Source organism: Taeniopygia guttata, chromosome 2 (assembly GCF_048771995.1).
Source record: "Taeniopygia guttata chromosome 2, bTaeGut7.mat, whole genome shotgun sequence".
NCBI lineage: Eukaryota > Metazoa > Chordata > Aves > Passeriformes > Estrildidae > Taeniopygia > Taeniopygia guttata.
The window spans coordinates 9,930,829-9,950,165 of record NC_133026.1 but is presented as its reverse complement, the minus strand read 5'-3'; the positions used below and the strand labels follow the sequence as shown (position 1 = coordinate 9,950,165).

Sequence of the window (19,337 nt, the reverse complement as noted above, 5' to 3'; positions counted from 1 at the left end):
TTAAATTAGCTTCCAGTCTCCAGTTATGGCTTACAAATGATAAGAAATCTTTTCTGCATAAAATACAAGTATTTGCTTAAATACTACGTGTACTAGCAAGAAAAAAAATTAAAAAGAGGCTATCTTTAAAAAGGTGTTTCGTTGGATGTAGTGACACCTTTTAAAGCATTCAGCGAAGCAGATAGTATTAAAAGTTCCGTGCAGCAAACATTAAAACACATTTTTTTTCAAATGGAACTCCTGTTATATAAATAACATTTATAAGACCAGCGTTCCCATATAATGAGTCATTGCACAAAGTTTTGTCTGCTACACCCTGATGTGACTACAGAATTTTCCTTAAGACCTGAAAATCTGAAACAGGACTAATGATTTTCAGCTGAAGCTGCCTGGATTTATATACCGTGAAGTTGTTACTATACTAGAAACACGAAACTAGTTTTACTTGGATGAAAATAACTGTCATATGACAGACGAGAATTGCATTGTCATTTGGCTGTCCTTATCATATAGCAGCATGGGTCGAGTTTACATTAGTTCAGTTGCAGCACTTGTACCTGAGAGATTTATATTTGCAGTGTAAATTGCATAACTTTTTGCATCTGTTTATGTGAAAACGACAGTTGGAGTCTAGTACAGACTACACTATTGTTTTCATAACCTTTGTTTGCATTCCTGTAGTTGGGTACTGGCTCAGTGAATTATCCAAGCAGACTGAAATAGTTTCCTCTGAGAAAATTTTGAAAGATGCAACACAGAATGTAAAATTGACTGTATTGACAATCCATTGTCTTGTATTGTCACTGTCAGTCATTAGTGGGAAGATGGGAAGGTGAATGTCTAAGGATGCAGTGCCTTCCTGTTGGATTTTTAAAAGTAAACACAGAACATGCTGAAGCATGAAGGTAGCTGTAAAACTTTGCTTGCTCAGATTTGAATTAATTATGCAGTGTTATGGTCCACAATTCTGCTCTTAAAGTTTGTAGATGATCTTTTAAAAAGTAGATTACTAAAACCAAATTAATTGTGCGGAGGAAAACTTTGTGGGGAGAGCTGAAATGGAACTTCACAGCTCAGAGAACTCACGGCTTGCTTTATATTTAAGCATTATTACTGCTTCTTTGTAGTACATGGTTCTTCATGCCTTATTTCAGACCTGCATAGCTTGACAGAAGAAAAATCCATGTGTCTGTTCTTTCTCAGATGCCCTTCTTCATAGCATACTCTGTAGACTAGTGAACAAGTTTACAGCTTCATATCCAAAAGCTCGACAAGAACTCCTGTGTTTGTTTTTATTCTGCAGGGAAGAGTATGAGAAGACATGCTCCGAGCTCTGAATTTCTGTGCAGACTTACAGGGCAAACTGTCAGGACTTTTTGGTATTTAACATGTTTGAGCTCTCTACATGTTTCAAGCTGACTGTTAATATAATGAGTGTAATGATACAAATGATTAAAATGAGGAAATGTCTTCTCTTCATTTGTTAGTATTTCCTAATGCAGAAAGCTTGCTGGTCCAGAAGTTTGAAAAACTGTAGTTTGTTTTGAGGCAAGTCTTCCCTCCTCCCCCAGGCTGTTGATTCATCTCGCTAATTGTTGAACTAGAATGCTAAATTATCTCTTGTGTGTGGTTAGGAAGTTGCCTTAGTCTAGTAATAAATTTTATGATGCAGACTAAATTTGTATCCTAAAATGTGGTGTTCCTCACTCAGTGCCTTTCTCCTAAAATACTTGAACTAGAAAAAGAATGCTTTTCCACCCACCCACCCTCTGCCAGTTCAATATCAAATGGCAGCCAGGAAATGATAAGCGAGTGTTTCATGGGGGGAACAGAGAACCAGTGCTCAGTCATCTGACTTGTGTGTGTTAAAAGAATATTCAATAGAGATTGATATATTGAATTAAATTGTAGTAATTTCTTTTCTCTATTTGTTCATACTAATCTTTATATTTGTTAATATTTTAGGGAAGATATTTGGGCTTTTGAAAGTGTTTGGGTTTCTTTTTCTCTTAAGGGTGTGCTGGGTATGAGGACAGTGTTGATATGAATGTGCCTTAACTGCCCATGTTAATTTGATAAAATCACTTATTTCTGTCATGTTCATGTAAGTGTTTGTAATGGGAATTAATTTTCTGGTACATTTGGCTATGTATAAAGCTTTATAAGAAGTTGCATATAATACATGCTTGTGTTGTTTTCAGGTCTTAACATGGATGTCTAATAACAGAAAAAATATTTGCCAAGAATTCTTTTTCAGCTCCTTTGTGTTTTGAAAGTTTTGCAACTATAGTTGACATTTCTTTCCCTTGTGTCCTATCTTTCGTTTATTAAAGTGAATAACCAAAATGTTACAAATCTGTGCATTTTGTTACTTTTGATTTACCAAAAGAAAAACTCCATTAATGAAGTTTTTTCTTGTTAGTTCATTGAGGCAATCCATTACACACAGAACCATAGTGACAGCCTGACAGTAGATCTGATTTGGAGGTTGCTTAGTTTACAAATAAAGTTTTCATATACGATTGTGTACTTGAAGTTTGCTATTTGAGAGCTGAAGAATTACAAAAGTGTTCTTTTAAACAAAATTTCAGTGTTCTGTGATTCGCTTCCAGTGCGCACAAGTTTTTACTGGTCTGCCTGCTGCCTTTATGCTGAACTCTTTGGTTTTCTGGCACAGCCAGTGAGGAAGCCTGACAGAGTGCTTGAATCTCTTGGGTTTGGAGAGAGGGTCTGCACAGTGGTGTTCTGGATATGATATAGGAGTGGCAGATGATTGTAGGTGGCAGTTCCTAAGTTCAGCAGAACAACTGTAGACTAGACCATTGAGGACTAATGGGTAATTTTAGATGATGCTAAAACATTTACCAAGGAAAATGGGCAATAGGAAGACTTGAAGGGCTACTGGAAGGCAGTCTGTATTGGCTCTGGTGGGAGGCACCTAAACTTTCATCTTCATTCACTTTGAGTGAGTTTGGTATTTGGGATGTAGAATATTTAACAGATATTTTGTAGAACTTTTTTTAGTGTAAGAAGTGGAGGTATTTGTGCCTGAAGTTAACACTGGTAAAGAGATGGGAATGATTGCATCTTTAAAGCATTTATCCTTAACTGAAATAAGATTGATTCACATCTCTGTCCTCGGGTAGCAAGCTGGTAAACTGTAGGTTCAATTTATTAGAGAGCAGTAGAATGTATTCACTTGCCAGAGAGAGAAGTTCATCAGTGTTCCTAAAATTAATGGATTTTCAGCTCTGACAAATCACTCTGGAATTTCCTTTGCTGTAGTGTTCTGAGTTTTGATTCCCATGGAACACATAAGATTCTAGTTTAGTTTTAACATGTGAGAGCTTACAAGGTCATTTGCTTTCTTGCTGGTGAATTGCAGTGCTTGGGGAAATGGTTTTTCTTTTTGTTAAACCCAGTTGTCTGGAGGGTTTTCATTTGTTCTAGTTTTCTTTTCTAGCAAAGTTATGAACTCCAGCTCTGCTTTCTGCCACGGTGGTTGTTTACGTTGTCAGCCACATGGGAACAACATTCCTGTCTGTCATGTTCCAGTGGAGAAGGCAATGTATAAGTAAAGCTCTTACATTGTGCTCTCCCACTGAGTAAGTAAAATAGAAAAAACTCTTGGCTTGAAGCAGTCCAGGTTGAGTCCAGACTCAAATTGGAGAAATCAATCACGATTTTTAGCAGTTAAATCAGAGTAGGATAATGGAAAGTAAAACAAATATTAGAAACACCTTCCTCCTACCCCTCCTTCCTTCCTGAGCTTCACTTTGTTCCTGATTCAGTACCTCCTCCTCTTTGGACTGCAGGGGATTCTCAGTCGGGCACCTGGAGCATCTTCCCCTCCTTCACTGACCTTGGTGTCTGCAGAGTTATTTCTCTCATGTTCTCACTTTTCCCTGGACAGAATTACTTTTTTGAAATAATTTTATTTTTCTTCTGAAGTAAGTTACGATGTCGCACTACAACATGAAATAACTCATGCGCTTACTCTAAGATGCAAAAGAGTAAAAGTAAATTTTATTTCTGACCTTGCAATATATAGAATTCCAAAAGTGATAGTGGATTGGAGGATGAAATTGCCACCTCTCCAACTATACTGGTCAAACAAATAGTTCATAAATTCTCACTTCCCACAAAGAAAAATGCAAAACAATCATTATTTACATGAACACTGCATGAGAAACTCCAGTAGAATTATGTAAACATCAGAAGGCATAGAAAACTTATTTTAAAATAACTTTAGAAGTTTTAAAAGAACAGGGCGACACCACTGTTACTGCTGGGATCAGTCTTGTCCAGCAGCAGGTCCATCTTGGTGCTGGCTGGCATTGTCTTTGTTGGGAAGGAAATAGGGAAATAACTCTATAGGGAAAGCTTCTGGCAACTTCCCACAATAGCCACCCCTGTGGCCCTGACCCTCCACCTGCTCTGAAAACCTTGTCACACACCCTCAATACAATCTTACTGTTCAGTTAAAAGAGGCCTCTTTAATGTATTTTTAAAAATGAGAAGTTTGGCAGCTGAGTATTCATATTGTAATGATTTCTCAAATACTTTGAGCAGTCAGGACAGTATCAGATAAGGCAAATCATATATGGCAACAAGGGTGGTGGACTTGACATCAGCATCCCTTGATGTTGAAAAGAAATAAAATACTTAGTTGGTTTTTTTTTTCCTCAGAGCCTAGTTGTACATGGAAAAGACTATCAAATTCTTGAAAATACTTTTTTGAGCTGGGAAGATATAGTTGCAAATTAGCTGCTATTTATGCAGATCTCTGAAAATAACTGTGGCATTTTACTCAAGGGGGTTGATTTCATTTTAACTGTCATCACTGCATTCTTCTAACTCAAGTGATGTCTTTTGCAAGAAAGTTATTACATGTGATTAAAAGCTGAGTACAGATCTAAGACTGCTGAAAATATCAGGTAGCTGTACAGGGCTGGGATTCAGGCCTGGAACAACACAATAAACAGTAAAACCTGTAAGAGAATCTGTTGCCAGTTAGCACACACAGTCTCATTTCCTGTAGCAAACTGAAATTTAGGTACCATACTTGGGCACCTCATTCCAGAGATGCAGGCTTCTCCCTGGAACCTGCCTTTGATGAATGGGAAGGGGTGAACAGAACTCTTTGCAGGAAGTCCCTTTTCTCTGTAAAATAAGAACCTACAATAATGAGGTCCTAACTACACTGCTGCTTTTTGCATGCTTAAATTTATCAAGGAGTAATTTGGGTCACCAGTTTTTAGATTTTAATTAATACATGTAGTAAATATTCTGTGGTAGAACTTCTAAAAAGATTACTAGCATCTGTTGTAAAATCTGCTGAGAGTTTCAGAGCTGACAGTGACTTGGCTGCACATATTTTTCCCTGCATGGGCACAAAGATTGACCTCTCCAAGAGAAATTCAGCTTAAGGGAGGCTCTGCTTAGGAGCGGTCAAATAAATTGGCATTGCCATGGGCGAGATTTCTTGGAGCTAGATTTTAGACAACTGACTTACTAGGTGGTTGTTGGCAATTCAGGCAGTTGTCTTAGAATCAATGGAAATTTAATTTACAGAATTATTACTAGGTTGGGTTTTAGGCACTAGGTGTTTGGTTTTCCCTTAAAGCTAGAACCTACTGAATTTAAATTTAAATATATAGGTTCAAATTAGTTGGATTTTATCTTTATGTTCAGTATACATATCTCCAGAGGACTGTATTTGACAATAGGGAAATCTTCAAGATGCCAGATGGTTCTCTCCAGAGGCCTTTATTTCTCTGTAATTGATGATAAAGCAGGTGTAGAGTGACTTGTTTATTCTTAGACATATAAAAGACAGAATTTTGCGAATTAGAGAAAAGTAATTTCATCAGTTGCAATTACTTACCGGCTAACAATATTTGAGTATAAAAAACTGGAAATCATTGAAATTGCTCTGAAACCATATGTAGGTAAAAAGGTTGCTGAGATGTAAAAATTTTTTTTTATCTTTTCTTTGTCTTAAACTACAACCAAGATCTAGTGGGTATGATCTGATTATCACAGTTCCCCCAAAAGATGAAATGATGGTTTAAAACTCCAAATTTCCTACATATTAGCAGTATTTATTTTCCTCCCTTGGCTTTGTTGAGTTGTAAAAACTTAGGAACAAATGTTGCTGTTTATAAAAGTCAGAGGATCAACAGGACTGCCAAATATCCAGGTGTGTTTTAACTATAATATTAAAACATGTAGTACTGTGTTGTTGAAAAACAGTACAGGCCAGTCTTGGGTGCTCATTTGCTGCAGTTCCACTTGAAGGGCTTTATCTTCCTTTTTGCTAAATGTGGATTTCAATGTATTTCAGACTGTGATGTGTCTGCCAGGCAGTGTCCATCTGTTTGTGGATGAGCATAAACCTCCTAGTGCTGTGGATAGTGTACTTTGGTGTTAAATTCACTTTCTGATGAAAATTATTGTACTGTTCTAGAGAGACATTGCAGGCCCAGGAGATTTGCAGCTTGCTGGATGTTTCACTGTGCAGATGCTGTATGTGCCAGCCCAGTAACATAAGCACATGAATTTTCCTCAGAGGATGCAGTTTCAGTAGCAGCTTGTCCTTCTGCAGGTTTGATTTAAGTACACTTACTCTGCTTTTTCTAAAATAGCTTCCTGGATAAGAGGTGCTAAGCTCAGTCATGGGATAGATAGTCCAGCTGGAAGATAGGCTGGCCAAACGTGATTTGTGTGAATACAAGAATTAAAGGCTGTGGGTGCAAGTTTAAAAATCTTTCTACGTGTTTGTAAGATCTTTTCAATAAATAATGAAAATACTTTTTCTGTTTCAAAACAAAGTGATATTACTGGGTGGGAATTTTTGTTTATGTTGAACATTACTTTCTGTCATTTTTGAGGACTTTTTTTCCTCTAAAGTACATTTTGTTAACATATAGATTCAAAATAGTAAGGCTTATATTTAAGGATAAGGATAATAGTTAATTTAGCTGGGGAGGTTTTGATTCCACCTTGTAGCTCAAACATATGATGTAGCATTCCTAAGTTTAGAAACTTGATTTAGCAGGGAGTGCTTTCCTTAGCAACCCAGCCTATCAAAACACACCAGAGTTGCCCTTTCTGCTCTGTACTGAGGAACAGTAGCAAGCTCCATGGTTTTAAGGTGGAGTTTATAAAGAAAAATAGGGTAATGAGTCCTGCAATTATAGGGGATTGGAATTCAGTGGTCAGAGTATGTTTCAATTACGTATTTTGTTGGTCTTGCATTCTCATTATGATCCTATATGAGGTTAAGGGCTGCATTAAAACTCTAGAACATCATTTTTGTTTTAAGTAAACTTACCTGAAGAGTATTGATGAAATGGAATTGCTTGTGGGTTTTTTTTTTTTTTTTTGCTTGTTTTGTTTGGCAGGGGCTAAGCATGACTCAAGATATGCCATCAGCTGCTAAGGGTTGCAGCCATCCTTTGCAGAAGCTGAGAGAGCATTCTGGGAAGGATAATTCCATAGTACTGTTTTAGGTTTGATTTTTCCTTAGACATCACTTCTGATGCTGTGTTAGCTGGACCTTTGATCTTGCTTAGTGCAGAAGTTGCTATGTAATGTGCTGCCAGTGAAATGTATGACATAATTTTCATATCTTTTTCTAAAAAATAACACTGTTCTGTTACAGAAGTGGTATACACACTGAGGGGTGTTGATACACAGCCCATTGAGGGGGCCAGAATTGTTCTAGAGAGAAGGGAGAACAAATCTTATAAACCTTAAAAATTTTAGCATCTACCTTTTAGTAGAAATACTGAGCTTTGTTTATGAACCTGGTATAAGAATTTGGTTAAATCCTTGAATGAAAGAACCAGAAGGAGTTACCCATGTAAGCTTGTCATCTGATACCTGGTGCTGTCAGGTTAACTGGGGCTTTCCTCCCCACTGTTTGTCACTGCATTAACTGAGAGCTGATTTAAACATTGTGGCTCTTCTTGCTTTCATTGTATTAGAATGCTCTGCTTTCTGTTACTTTGTCAGCCGAGTTTTATAGTTTCAGAGAGGGCTAATCATGGGATTATTTAAAAGTTTCACACGACTCCCAGACTGTTGGTCTGCATTCTTTATACTCTGTAGATTTTACATAGTGGGTTCCTAGTGTTTAGACTAGAAATGAAACAGGGATTTTAAAATGCCTGTTATATTTTGCATGATTTCTGATTATATTTCAAAAATGTTTTAATATTAAGAATAAGCTCTGGCTGGATAGTACTGGATGCAGGGCAGTATTTAGAAGTTAAACACCGTTGCTGGTGTTGGGTCAGAGTCAGTCAAAACAAGCATTAAGTTTTAACTACTGAGCGTATTGTACAGACTTCTTAGGATACAGGATAACCTAGCTTGAATTTTTATGTCATGATGCTGCATTTTTTGGATACCACCAAAAAAATAAAAACCCAAGTTCTCATTTTGCTCTTTTGTATTTTGTAATACAGATTTGCAGTTTGCTCATTCCCAACCAATACAAAGTGAATTATACTTGTCATAGTTGACATTTATTTGTTTCAAATGTGTTGTGAATTATAGATGACATTAAAAAGAACAGAAGGTTGGGCTTCAGTGCATGGAGATGTTTCAGGCTAAAGACAGGGAAGAAGATTTAATCTGCCTGAGAAAGAGGAGTCTAGCAGAAGGTGATCATTGCTTCTTAACACTTGCATTTTCTGAAATCTGATGCCCATTTTTCGCTCTCACAGAGCACCTGCATGGTTCCTTTAGAGATAAGAACTGTGCAATGTAGTGAGTGCTAAAGGAATGAGCTCTCCCTGCTGCAGGAACCTCAGTCTCTGGGTCAGAACTGACTGCAGGGTTAGGGGATCGGGCAGCGGGTCAGTGGAGTAAAGGGTGAAGAAACCTTCAATGTTTTATTGTAGATACCAGCAACAAGAGTGGCTGACCATTTGGTGCAGAGCCCAGCACTTCTTTTCACAGCTGTAGACAGTTCAAAGAATAGTAAGTTGTGCTGTGACACTGGTTGTATAAGCTGTTTTGAAAGCTAATGTTTAGTAGTCCAGAGAGGAAAATTTGTCTTCTGTTGACTGTCAAGAGAATAAGACACTCTGGCATGCAGTGGGGTGGGAACATGTCTGGATTCTCAAGGGAACTGAAAAGGAATTTGTTATAGAGACTAGAAAGTACAAAAGAGGTAATGTTTTTGAAATGTGACAAATTGAAAATATCATGCTAATACTTTTATAATTTTATTTTAAAAAACAAAAGCTGGAATTTCAAGGTATTAAGACTTTATTTTTAGAAAGAGAAGAACAAATTAAATTACACCTGGGAATAAAAGGGTAAAGTTAATAATGTCAAAAAAAGAGTACTGTGCAAGATTTTTTAAGTTGTAAAATTTGTGGAGCCCTGAGAGCTATGGTTCATCCTATGCCTTTTAGCAGTTTAAACATTTAAAATCTGGGTCTTTGCTTTCAGTAATTGCAATGCTTGTGGGAATTTGGTGATGTGCTAATGCAGTCTTGTGAAACATTAAACATTTCATTTTGTAAAACTTGGTTGCACTATTTCTCTATAACATGATGTGAGAGCAAGACTTTAGTCAGTATAAATCCAGTTGTATAGAGTCTTATGCTACCAATTCTTTTTTTTTAAACTATGCTCATCCTGGCCATCTGTTGGACATCAGCCTTTATAAAATACAATTGTTACTGCTGTAAATGCCTGTAGAGGTGAGATTGGAGAAGGGCATCCTGTTGTCCTAAGAGTTCATGGGTTCTGGTCTCTGAATGGGGAAGTGGTATAGAAAAAAACATTATGGTAAATGTGGATAGTAAGCAATCAAAATGTTAAACCTAAATTATTATGTTTCCTCACTTTAAGATGTGCTCAACAGGTGTGAAAAATGTCTCATCCTGTGTCGGGTTATCAGTTTTCTGTCAGTTTCTGCATGTCATTCCCTCAGAAGTGAAAACCATTAAAAGGTTCCTGCAACCTAATGCCCCCGTAAGCCTTCTACTTCTTTCTTATTTTTGTACTGTCCTGTCTCACTCCAAACTAAGCACTGAAAACTTGCCTTTGTCCTTTTTGAGATGGAAAGTGAAAAAGAAATGTGAACATGGCAATCCAGGAAATATTACAAGATATTAAACTGCAGTGAAATTAAAGCAGTTTGGCTACAGAGTTGATGTCATCTGTACATTGAAGCCTGAGGTATGATATATATTACTAATATATGAGAACTTGAAGATATTTCTGAAATTAGGCTGTGCTAGAAGATGAATGTGTGCTAGTGGACTAAAAGCTTCAAGCTTTCTGTTCAGAAAGACCTAACAGCTGAGCAAGGCAAACCCATGTGGTTCCCTCTGGCAGACATCCTGTGCTGTGTTTAGGGTTGATTCTGTACCCAGATACCAGGGAAAACCATGCCAATGTACTTCCACCTATTTGGAAGGAAACTCTAACCTTTACTGGTAGAGAAAGGGAGTTTTGTTTCATGTTGTTTGTGAGGTGATTAAGCCTGGATGCTTCTGGAAGTTAATGATGATCAGTTTTTAATTTCTAGGCTGAACCTCTTTCCTCCAGTTGGGGCTGCAGAGGCTGAGTGTCAGGTTAGAAGAAGCAGGATTATCCAGTTCCCTTACTAGCAGGCTACTGTTCTGTCATTCTTCCAGAGCAGCTGCTTATAATGCCTATCCCGGAGGATTTTGTTAGAGCAAGCTGCTGCTAAGTAGGAAGTCTCTGGGTAACTTTCTATTGTGGCATGCTTGTTCCATCTCTGCAAAAATAGCAGCACTTAGGCAAATGTTATCTAATTTTGGTATTGGTGAGTTAAATTGCTGAAAAGTAATGCAGCTTTTGACAAGTCACATTGCCACTGTGAGTGAAGCATATTTAATAGATGTTGAAGTGGAAGATGTGCATGAAAAAAATGAAGCTGCTGTGCTTTGAAATGGCTCAGCATCCTTCACTTCTGAATTGCAGGACTTAGTTCTGGGCTGCTTTTTCAGTCATATCAGAGCTCTGGAGCTTTTTTTTAGGCAGGGTTTATTTTTTTCAAATACAGCATTATTTTGCATCGCCAAAGACATTGTTTGCCGTAGAAGCTGAGGAGAATATCCAGGTGAGAATATTCTGGTGGTTTTGCAGGGCTGCATAAGCATGGATTCTGAATCCTCAGCTGCCAAAACTATAAGCTGATTAGGCTTTTGATGGGCTGCTAGCAAAAATTTGAGTATTGTTGATTTTCTAAATGCTGTTCCAATGACTTCTGCAATGAGAAGGAAAACCAAGGGACAACTCTCTCAATTACAGTCCTGTATATGTATTTAATGTATAATATATTTAAAAAATAATTTTAGCAAAGTAACATGTTTTTATTATTTAAATGAGAAATATAGATACATTTATGGTTATTGGTAAATTGTAAAAAAGGCATTTTATAGTTTGAATTAATGGCATGCTTTAATTTTAGCACAGCAGGCAGGTTTGATCTGGGATCCCTCCATGGAATTTGGGTTCTAGTGAGATCCAAAGGGTATTTATATGGGCAGTGGTGGCTCTTGGCAGCGTTTTGGGAGCATCTGGTCTACGCTTGTTTAGCCTGACTTTACAGGACGCAGCCTATGTGCTGCTAGTTGTTTTCCTTGTCCCCTAGATATGATATATATATATATATATTCATATGTATATATATATACACTTATGAATATATATTAAGAAATAATGTCCTTCAGGCCATACCAGGATGCTGAAATGTTCTGTGTATGTGAACAGCTGAAAGGGATGAGGAACAGAGGTAGCAAGGAAGGTTGTAAGGAAATTAAAATTTCTGTACCTTATAAAGAATGTCAGTTTTATTACTCGAGGTGTATGAATTCTATTGTAGTAGCTTTCCTGTGTTAGCATTGAACCCTGGAGGTGTTGAAAAGCTGTTTGTTTCAATTTCTCCAAGCACCAGCTTGTTTTGTCTTTAATTGCTGTGTTGTTGAAGAAATTGCTTTTCACCCTAACATTCACAATGACTGAAGCAGATAGCTCAGGATAAGGTGGAACACAGAGATCACTCTGGAAAACTCCTGCTGAACAGCTGTCTGTAATTTGTTGTGGCACCTCACAGGACTTGAACTGATAGAGGCAGCTCACGTGGGATGACAGTGTTTGTGCTGGTGGAGTGTTTTGGGAACATTTGGTGGGGTACCAAGTATGTGTTTCTAAAGCCACTCTTGTCTTATAGGTGCAAATCTGACTCAAAGGGCATTTAATTGCTTCTTTCATAAAGGTTTATTTTGTTTTCCAGTGTGTTGTCCAAGCACTTAAATGGCTTATGTTCCAGTTTATAAATAAATGCAGTCCTTAACCTTGCTTGATGTTACAGCAGTTTCTTTCATTTAAGTATGTTTCCACTTTTTCCAATATTTCAGTTTTACTGTGAGGTTTTATCATGATCATAGAGGCATGGCAAAATTTTTAGGGCCCTTCCCCACCTCCTTTATCTCTGTATCTTACTCTGTGTGTGTACTCTCTGTGTAGAGGGTATAGTTTTTTTTTTTTCCTCTACCCTTCTCTGATGTTTGATTTTTTAAAAACATTTTTTTTTGTTTGTTCGTTTATGGGCAATTATTGTCAAAACCTATATTGCTTATTTTGTAATCCTTTTAGGTTACTTGATACTGATTTATAAAAGTCTTTCTAACTGGTATTTTGTGAACTATCCTATGGACATAAATAGTGTGTTTGACAAAACTGGTTTTCTATGTTCAGTCTGCTTCTGGACCTTCCAGATATTTCTGTTGAAAGATGTGGCACATGCAGCTCATCTGTAATGATTCTCAGGGAAAGTGTTTCAAGAGTCCTGGCTTAGTTCTCATGCTGCAAATACATCACATTTGTAGTCCTGAGCATGAATTTTGCTGTGCAAAGGCAAATAATTTTAATATATTTAAAACTGCAAACCCAAAATCCATCCCAAGGCATGCTAAACAGAAACTGAATCAGATTACCAGATGTAATAGAAATAACAGTTGACTGTTTAGTAACAAGGGCCCGCAGAATTTTTAAGGAAACCTTAATATTGGCATTTAACCTTTTTTTTTCAGAAATACTGAATCCTGCAGTTCTGCAACAGTAAATATTTTGTGGGATTTTGTCGTTATTTGGAAGAGGAGAGAGCCAGGGTATTTCTGGTATTGACAGAAGTAGGAAAATTGCTTGGTTAACCCCAGAGGTGAATTGCTGAAGTGACAGAGCCTGGCTGCTGTGCTCTCACAACCCCCTTCTTCAGCTCCTGTCAGAAAGGAGGGGTCCTCCCTTCACCAGCCTGGAGAAGCCTCTTCAGCCTGGGGCAAGTGCCTGAGGACTTTGGGTCAGTTCCTCCGTGGAAAGGAGCAAATAGCTCAGCTATTGCTGCTCCTTGTTGCTTCAGAGACTGAGAGGGGATTGCTGGCTGGAGTACATGGGATTAAGCTATTAGCCCTGCTCAGCTCTGTTTTACCTAAAATGTCCTTAGGCCAGCCTGCTTTACCAACTGGAAAACACTGGAGTGAATAGATGTTAAATTGAGCTTGAATATCACTATATGACACAATTTATTCTATCCGTGCTGGGCTGCTTCTTTTAGTAAGTTTCTCTGGCTTTTTGAGTTACAAGTGCAGTGAGTTTAGACAAACTGTCAGCTATAATTCAAAGGAAAATTTAACTTTAGTGTGTTTTGGGTTTTTGCCATGCCACTGGCTTTAGGCTTAATGGTTAAATAACTGCTTATGCTGTACATTCAGAAGGTTTTAGAGCACCTAATTTGGGCTCCTGTCCTGAATTTCCTTCTGTGGTATAGTCTCCCTATCCACTGACTGTGCATGAAGAGACTATGAAAACTACTGTGATACCCTTATACATTTTTACATTTAAACTAGACAAATGCACTTTTGATAGAGTAGAGGATTTTTTATATATAATTTTAGCTTTCCAAAATAAGCAGAAGGGGTCAGTATCTAATAGAAGAGATATTTGTGAAATGGCTGGAAAAGTGCTCAAGAATATTTTGCTGCATTTTAACTATATCAAGAAACTTGATTATATTGTGTGACCTTAAAGTGACTGCTATAGTTTCTTTAAGATTTACATCTGGAGCAACAAATAATCAGTGCAAATGGAAGGAACTAAGCTTAAATTAAGTAATGCTGAGTCAGATAAGTATCTTTTAAACATAGCTATGATAGTCAATTATTTTTAATGTAGACTATTCTACAGTGTGTGGAAGTGACTCGTCAAGATTGTTGAGTCCAACTCCTGGCCCTGTGAAGGGCACTGTAAGAATCACAGAATGTTCCTGAGAGCATTGGAATTCTTATCATTAATCTTTGAATGTAAAATGGAAGAAATGCAAAATTTTGAGGGGTTTTGTTTGGGGCTTTTTATTCATTTATTTATTTTTAAAAGTCTAATCTGCTTTTATTGCTTCCATTTCTTCCATTGCTGTAATACACAGATCATGAAAAGTGGTTTGTTTGTAGCAAATTAAGTTTTCAGTTTTTGGAATGCTCTGATTAATACCTGTAGTTTTGTACTTTCAGTGTAGATGCTCTGGTTTTTGTTTGAGTTATGTAGATAATATTTAGGGCCTATGTGTTAATCATCAAATAAATGTCAAATTTATCTAGGGTTGTTTCATAAATACCTTTAAGGATGAAGGAAGCTTTTGAAGATAATTTTTAAAAGAAAAATGTTTTACAATGAGGGGATCAGTGAATAGTAACAGCTATTATGCAATTTATATTTTAAAGTAGATTATTAGTACCTGTGACTTGTTTTGAGAGCAATTCAACATTAATTACAGGAGGGTGTTGTCATGTCTTTCCTTTGGAATTTCTTGTCAATGCTTTCTTTTAGTAAAATTTATGTAGATAATTGAAACTTCCTTTATGTGAATGAAAAATTATATTTAAGGCATTAATGTTATTAGTTGCACTTTGAATCTCATTTCATGTTATTTTCTGATTGCTATTTGACTTTTCAAGGATTCCCATCCATCCTTAGTCCATGGCATTTGAGTATAATAGTTATTACTCTGTGTCTAGCCTTTCATATGCAGATGATAGTCTGGCCAGAAAACTGAGTCAGTTTAGCCAGTGTGAAGAGTGTATGTAGAGAGTTTGAAAAACAAAATAGTTATGGGTAAGAAACGTTTCTTTTGTTGTTACTGTTAGTGTAAATGGTTTTCTTTTGTCCCTTTTTTCTTTTGTTGTCTTCCAGGAGAAACAAGGAACTGCATTCCTTGGGCCCTTTCTGGTATTTTATTGATCATTACAAAAATTCTGTGTTCTGAATTGAGCTTTTGAAAGTGCAGGATCAGAAATAGAAAGTAAACATAAAAGTTGTTTAGAACTAAGCACAAGCAGTTGTGTGAGAAAGCCAGATAGTGTCTTTTTAATGTGCAGAAATGCATCTTTTGAGCACTTCCAAGTATTTTGCAAGATAACTTTTAATAATGGAACTTTCCTGGAACATGTTATGTTTTTGGTGTTGAACACTTCGTTGGGGCATTTCTTGCAACAGTTCTCTCTTGTTATACTTTGCTTTCAATATTGAATTGCTTCACCAAGTGGTTGAAAGGATACTACTTGCCAAACCTGCATGAGTAATTTACTAACAGAAGCCAAGAGGAAAATGCTTTTAGTCGTTAACTGTCTTAACTGAAATCTTGACTTCTGTCGCTTTCTGTCATGCTCATCAATAGATTTTGATACGAGAATTAGCACATTTTGCACATCAGTTAGTCTGATTCTTGCTTCTGGCCATAAAAATGTTTGTGCAGTTGCTTCAATGTTCTTGTCTCAGTCCTAACTGATCCAGTGTACCAGCTTCTATCCTCAGGCTTTCTCCTGTTGTCTATGCATAGAATTGTATTTGAAGTCAAAAACTCTTAAAGCAAAAAATAATTTTACCACTAGTATTGCAGTCTCATATAGCAGGCTGAAAATATATGGGATTAGTAGATGGATAAATATTTTATTTTTTGTTTTCAGACAACCTGGGTTTGGAGCATCTAAAGATTAAGCAAAGCCCAGCTTTTGATTCAAGGTTGGCTTGACTGAAAATTTCAGTCTTGAAAATAAAATGTTCTCTGCTCTCTGTTTTGAGTGTCAGAATAGGCACAAAACTACATTAACATTTGAGTGAGCAAGCAGAAAAGCAGGAATGGAAAAGGGGTGAGAAACAAGAATAGAAGATACTGTATTATTTGTTGCCTGTTATCAACTGCAGGAGTAAACTAGGCTTACATAATTGAGGAGCAGGCTTAGTGCCAACTCATGTAACTGTAGGAGCATGATAGGTGTGGCACACCAAAGGAAAAGTAATTATTAAATCTCTGGAAAAATTAAGAGTCATGTCCTGTTAAGTAAGGTCTTAATAAAGACTGTACAGTAGATAAAATAAAACATTAATAAATTAACATATATGGATAGATTTGAGTATCTGTGGCCTCTTGTTTGTTTCCCAACCTATTTCAAGTGTTTATGCTTAATTTTAGACTGAATGTGAAGAGTGCTTGATAGGTACAAGATAGATGCTTCCTCTTTTCCTCATTCCACAGAGGTGTATTGCATGTCAGCTGTGTGCATGGTGCAGGGAATGTGGCCTGTGCCTTCAGAGGTTTATACTCTGAATCTGGGAAGTTGGATCACCCTTGGGAGGAAGGTGAATTTCATCTGTGCTGAGGTTATATTTAGAGTGGGAAGCCTCTCTCAAGTCTAGTGTGTCTTTTCTGTTGAATGTCAACTGGATACTTGTACAGAAGACTAAAAATGAATTGTGAACATGACAACTGTTATATCTTGCATTACTCACAGCAGACAGGTTTGCTTTTGGTATTTCCATGAATTTTCTTTTCCTTTCCTCATCTGAGTGTTTAATTTGTTGTTTTTATTTATTTTATTTTGTTGCTGTTCATTGCAATTCCTGTAGAATCATAGAATTTAGGAAAAGATCTCTGAGATCATCAAGTCCAACTATTAATCTGACACTGCCAGATCTACCACTAAACTATGACCCTAAATGCCACAGCTGCAATACATCCAGCACTGGTGACTCTACCACTTCCTTAGGCAGCCTCTTCCAATGCTTAACAACTCTTTCCATGAAAAAAAAATTTATTATATGCATTCTAAACCTCCGTGGTGCAACTTGAGGCTATTTCCTCTTATCCTCTCTCTTTTCCACATGGGAGAAGAGAGCAACTCTCATCTGGCTACAACCTCCTTTTGGGTGATTGTAGGGAGCAATAAAGGTCTCCTCTGAGTTTCCTTTTCTCCTGACTAAACAACCCCAGCTTCATCAGGTGCTCCAGCTAAGCATTGTGCTTCAGCCCCTTTTCCAGTCCACTGTTCTTCTCTGGACACGCTCCAGCACCTCAATGTCCTTCATGTATTGGGGGGCCCAAATCTGAACACAGCATTCCAGGTGCAGCCTCACCAGTGCCCAGGACAGGGGGACAATCACTGCTGGTCCTGCTGGCCACATTATTTCTGATACAGGCCAGGGTGCCTTTGGCTTTCTTGGCCCCCTGGCACACCTGGCTCCTGTTCAGCTGCTGTCAGCCAGCAGCCCCAGGTCCTTTCCCTCAGGGCCACTTTCCAGCCACTCTGTCCCCAGCCTGTAGCACTGCCTGGTGGTGTTGTGACCCAAATGCAGGACCCAGCACTTGGCCTTGTTGAACCTCAAACCACTGGCCTTGGTCCATCAGTCCAGCCTGTCCAGATCCCTCTGCAGACCCTTCCTGCCCTCCAGCACATCAACACTCCCACCCAACTTGGTGTCACCTGCAAAGTGACTGAGGGTGCCATTGGTCCCTTCATACAGATGACAAACAGGAGTGTCCCCAGCACTGAGCTCTGTGGAACAAGCTTGTGACTGGCCAGAGTTACAGCCATGGATGTAGCTCCATTCCCTCACTCTCCCTGGGCCTGGCCATCCAGCCAATTTTTTACCCAGCTGACTGTACACTGGTCCAAGCCATGAGCAGCCAGTTTCTGCAGGAGAGTGCTGTGGGAAAACATGTCAGAGGCTTCACCGAACACATCGACAGCCTTTCCCTCATCCACTCAGTCAGTCATGCTGGCATAACAGGAGATCAGCTCCATGACCTGTGCTGGACCAAGGTCAGAGTGACAGGCCTGTAGTTCCCCATGCCCTTGTGGATGGGGTTATATTTGCTGACCTCCAGTCACCTGGGACCTCCCCAGTTAGTCAGGATTGCTGGTAAATGATGGAGAAGTGGCTCTGTGAGCACTTCTGCCAGCTGCCCCAGTACCACTGGGTGGATTCCTTCCAGCCACAGACTTGTGCTTGTCTAAGTGATGTAGCAGGTTACTGACCATTTCCTCTTGGATTATGTTGGTGTCCCCTATGTGGAACAGCTCTGCAGCTCTCACCCTGTGAAACTGAACATCACTAATCTCTCCTACCTAAATCAGGATGAAACATGTTGATCCAACATTATGCACAACATCGTGCACAAATCATTACTGAGAATTGGCAATTTTCTGTTTGCAGATTCAGAAGGCAAATATTTTAAGGGAAAGATCAAGATGTTACTTATTAGTGTTGGGGTTAACAGTGTTCATTCTCTCAGTTTCTTTAACTTTTTTACCATTGGGAGTAACATGAGAACCCTGCAAGACAAAAACTGAGTGTAAGCTCTGTTCAGTTGTAAATTCATGTACATACTTGCAACTACTTCTGTTGCAAAAGTAAAAAACAATTAAGTATTTTTTGTTTTCAAAAAGTGGACACCATCCCCAACTCTCTTAAGTACAGAGTTCTGACATTCTACCCACCATAATTTTCCAGGAAATTAATTCTAAGTAAATAAAATAACATGGCTCCCAAATTGTTCCATCTGTTATTAATAATTCTGTTCTTTTAACTTTAGTAAAATAAATTATGTTGCATGTTTTTTCTCAGTCAAACAGATCACTGGACACTTCTGCACCATTTATAAAGTTTTTGAGATATGTGATATACTTGATAAAGATGCTGAGAGCCTTTCTTGACAGTGGAATACAGCAGCATTTGTAGTTCTTCAAGTATCTGTAGAAACATGGGGCTTACCTTTGTTGTTGACCTGAGATTGTTGAAAAAGAAACAGACTGGGGAGATACCTCTGACACTGTTGATTATGCTGATGAGGGGCAGCATAGCAAAAACTATATAGCAAAAGTTTAGGGGTTTAGATGAAATTAAGGATTGCGCTGAGAGTAGATTGAGTGTATGAAGAATATGTTAGTGCTGATTGTTAATGCAAGAAGCGAAGAAAAACGGAAAAGTCATTAATAGGGCTTGCTTTCAAA

General features: G+C 38.0%; 1 protein-coding gene across 5 annotated transcripts in view; it reads left to right on the top strand.

The window, feature by feature from the left end:
• The window catches only part of ESYT2 (extended synaptotagmin 2), a 76,988-nt gene that overhangs the window by 8,673 nt on the left and 48,978 nt on the right, over positions 1–19,337 (top strand). Inside the window, exon 1 of one of the 5 annotated variants that reach the window (XM_072925320.1) lies at positions 10,946–11,113. The exons of the other annotated variants lie outside the window; for them this stretch is intronic. The gene's annotated coding sequence lies outside the window, so the exon portion shown is untranslated. Of the gene's footprint in view, positions 1–10,945; positions 11,114–19,337 lie in introns of those variants that run through there. 5 annotated transcript variants of the gene reach the window in all.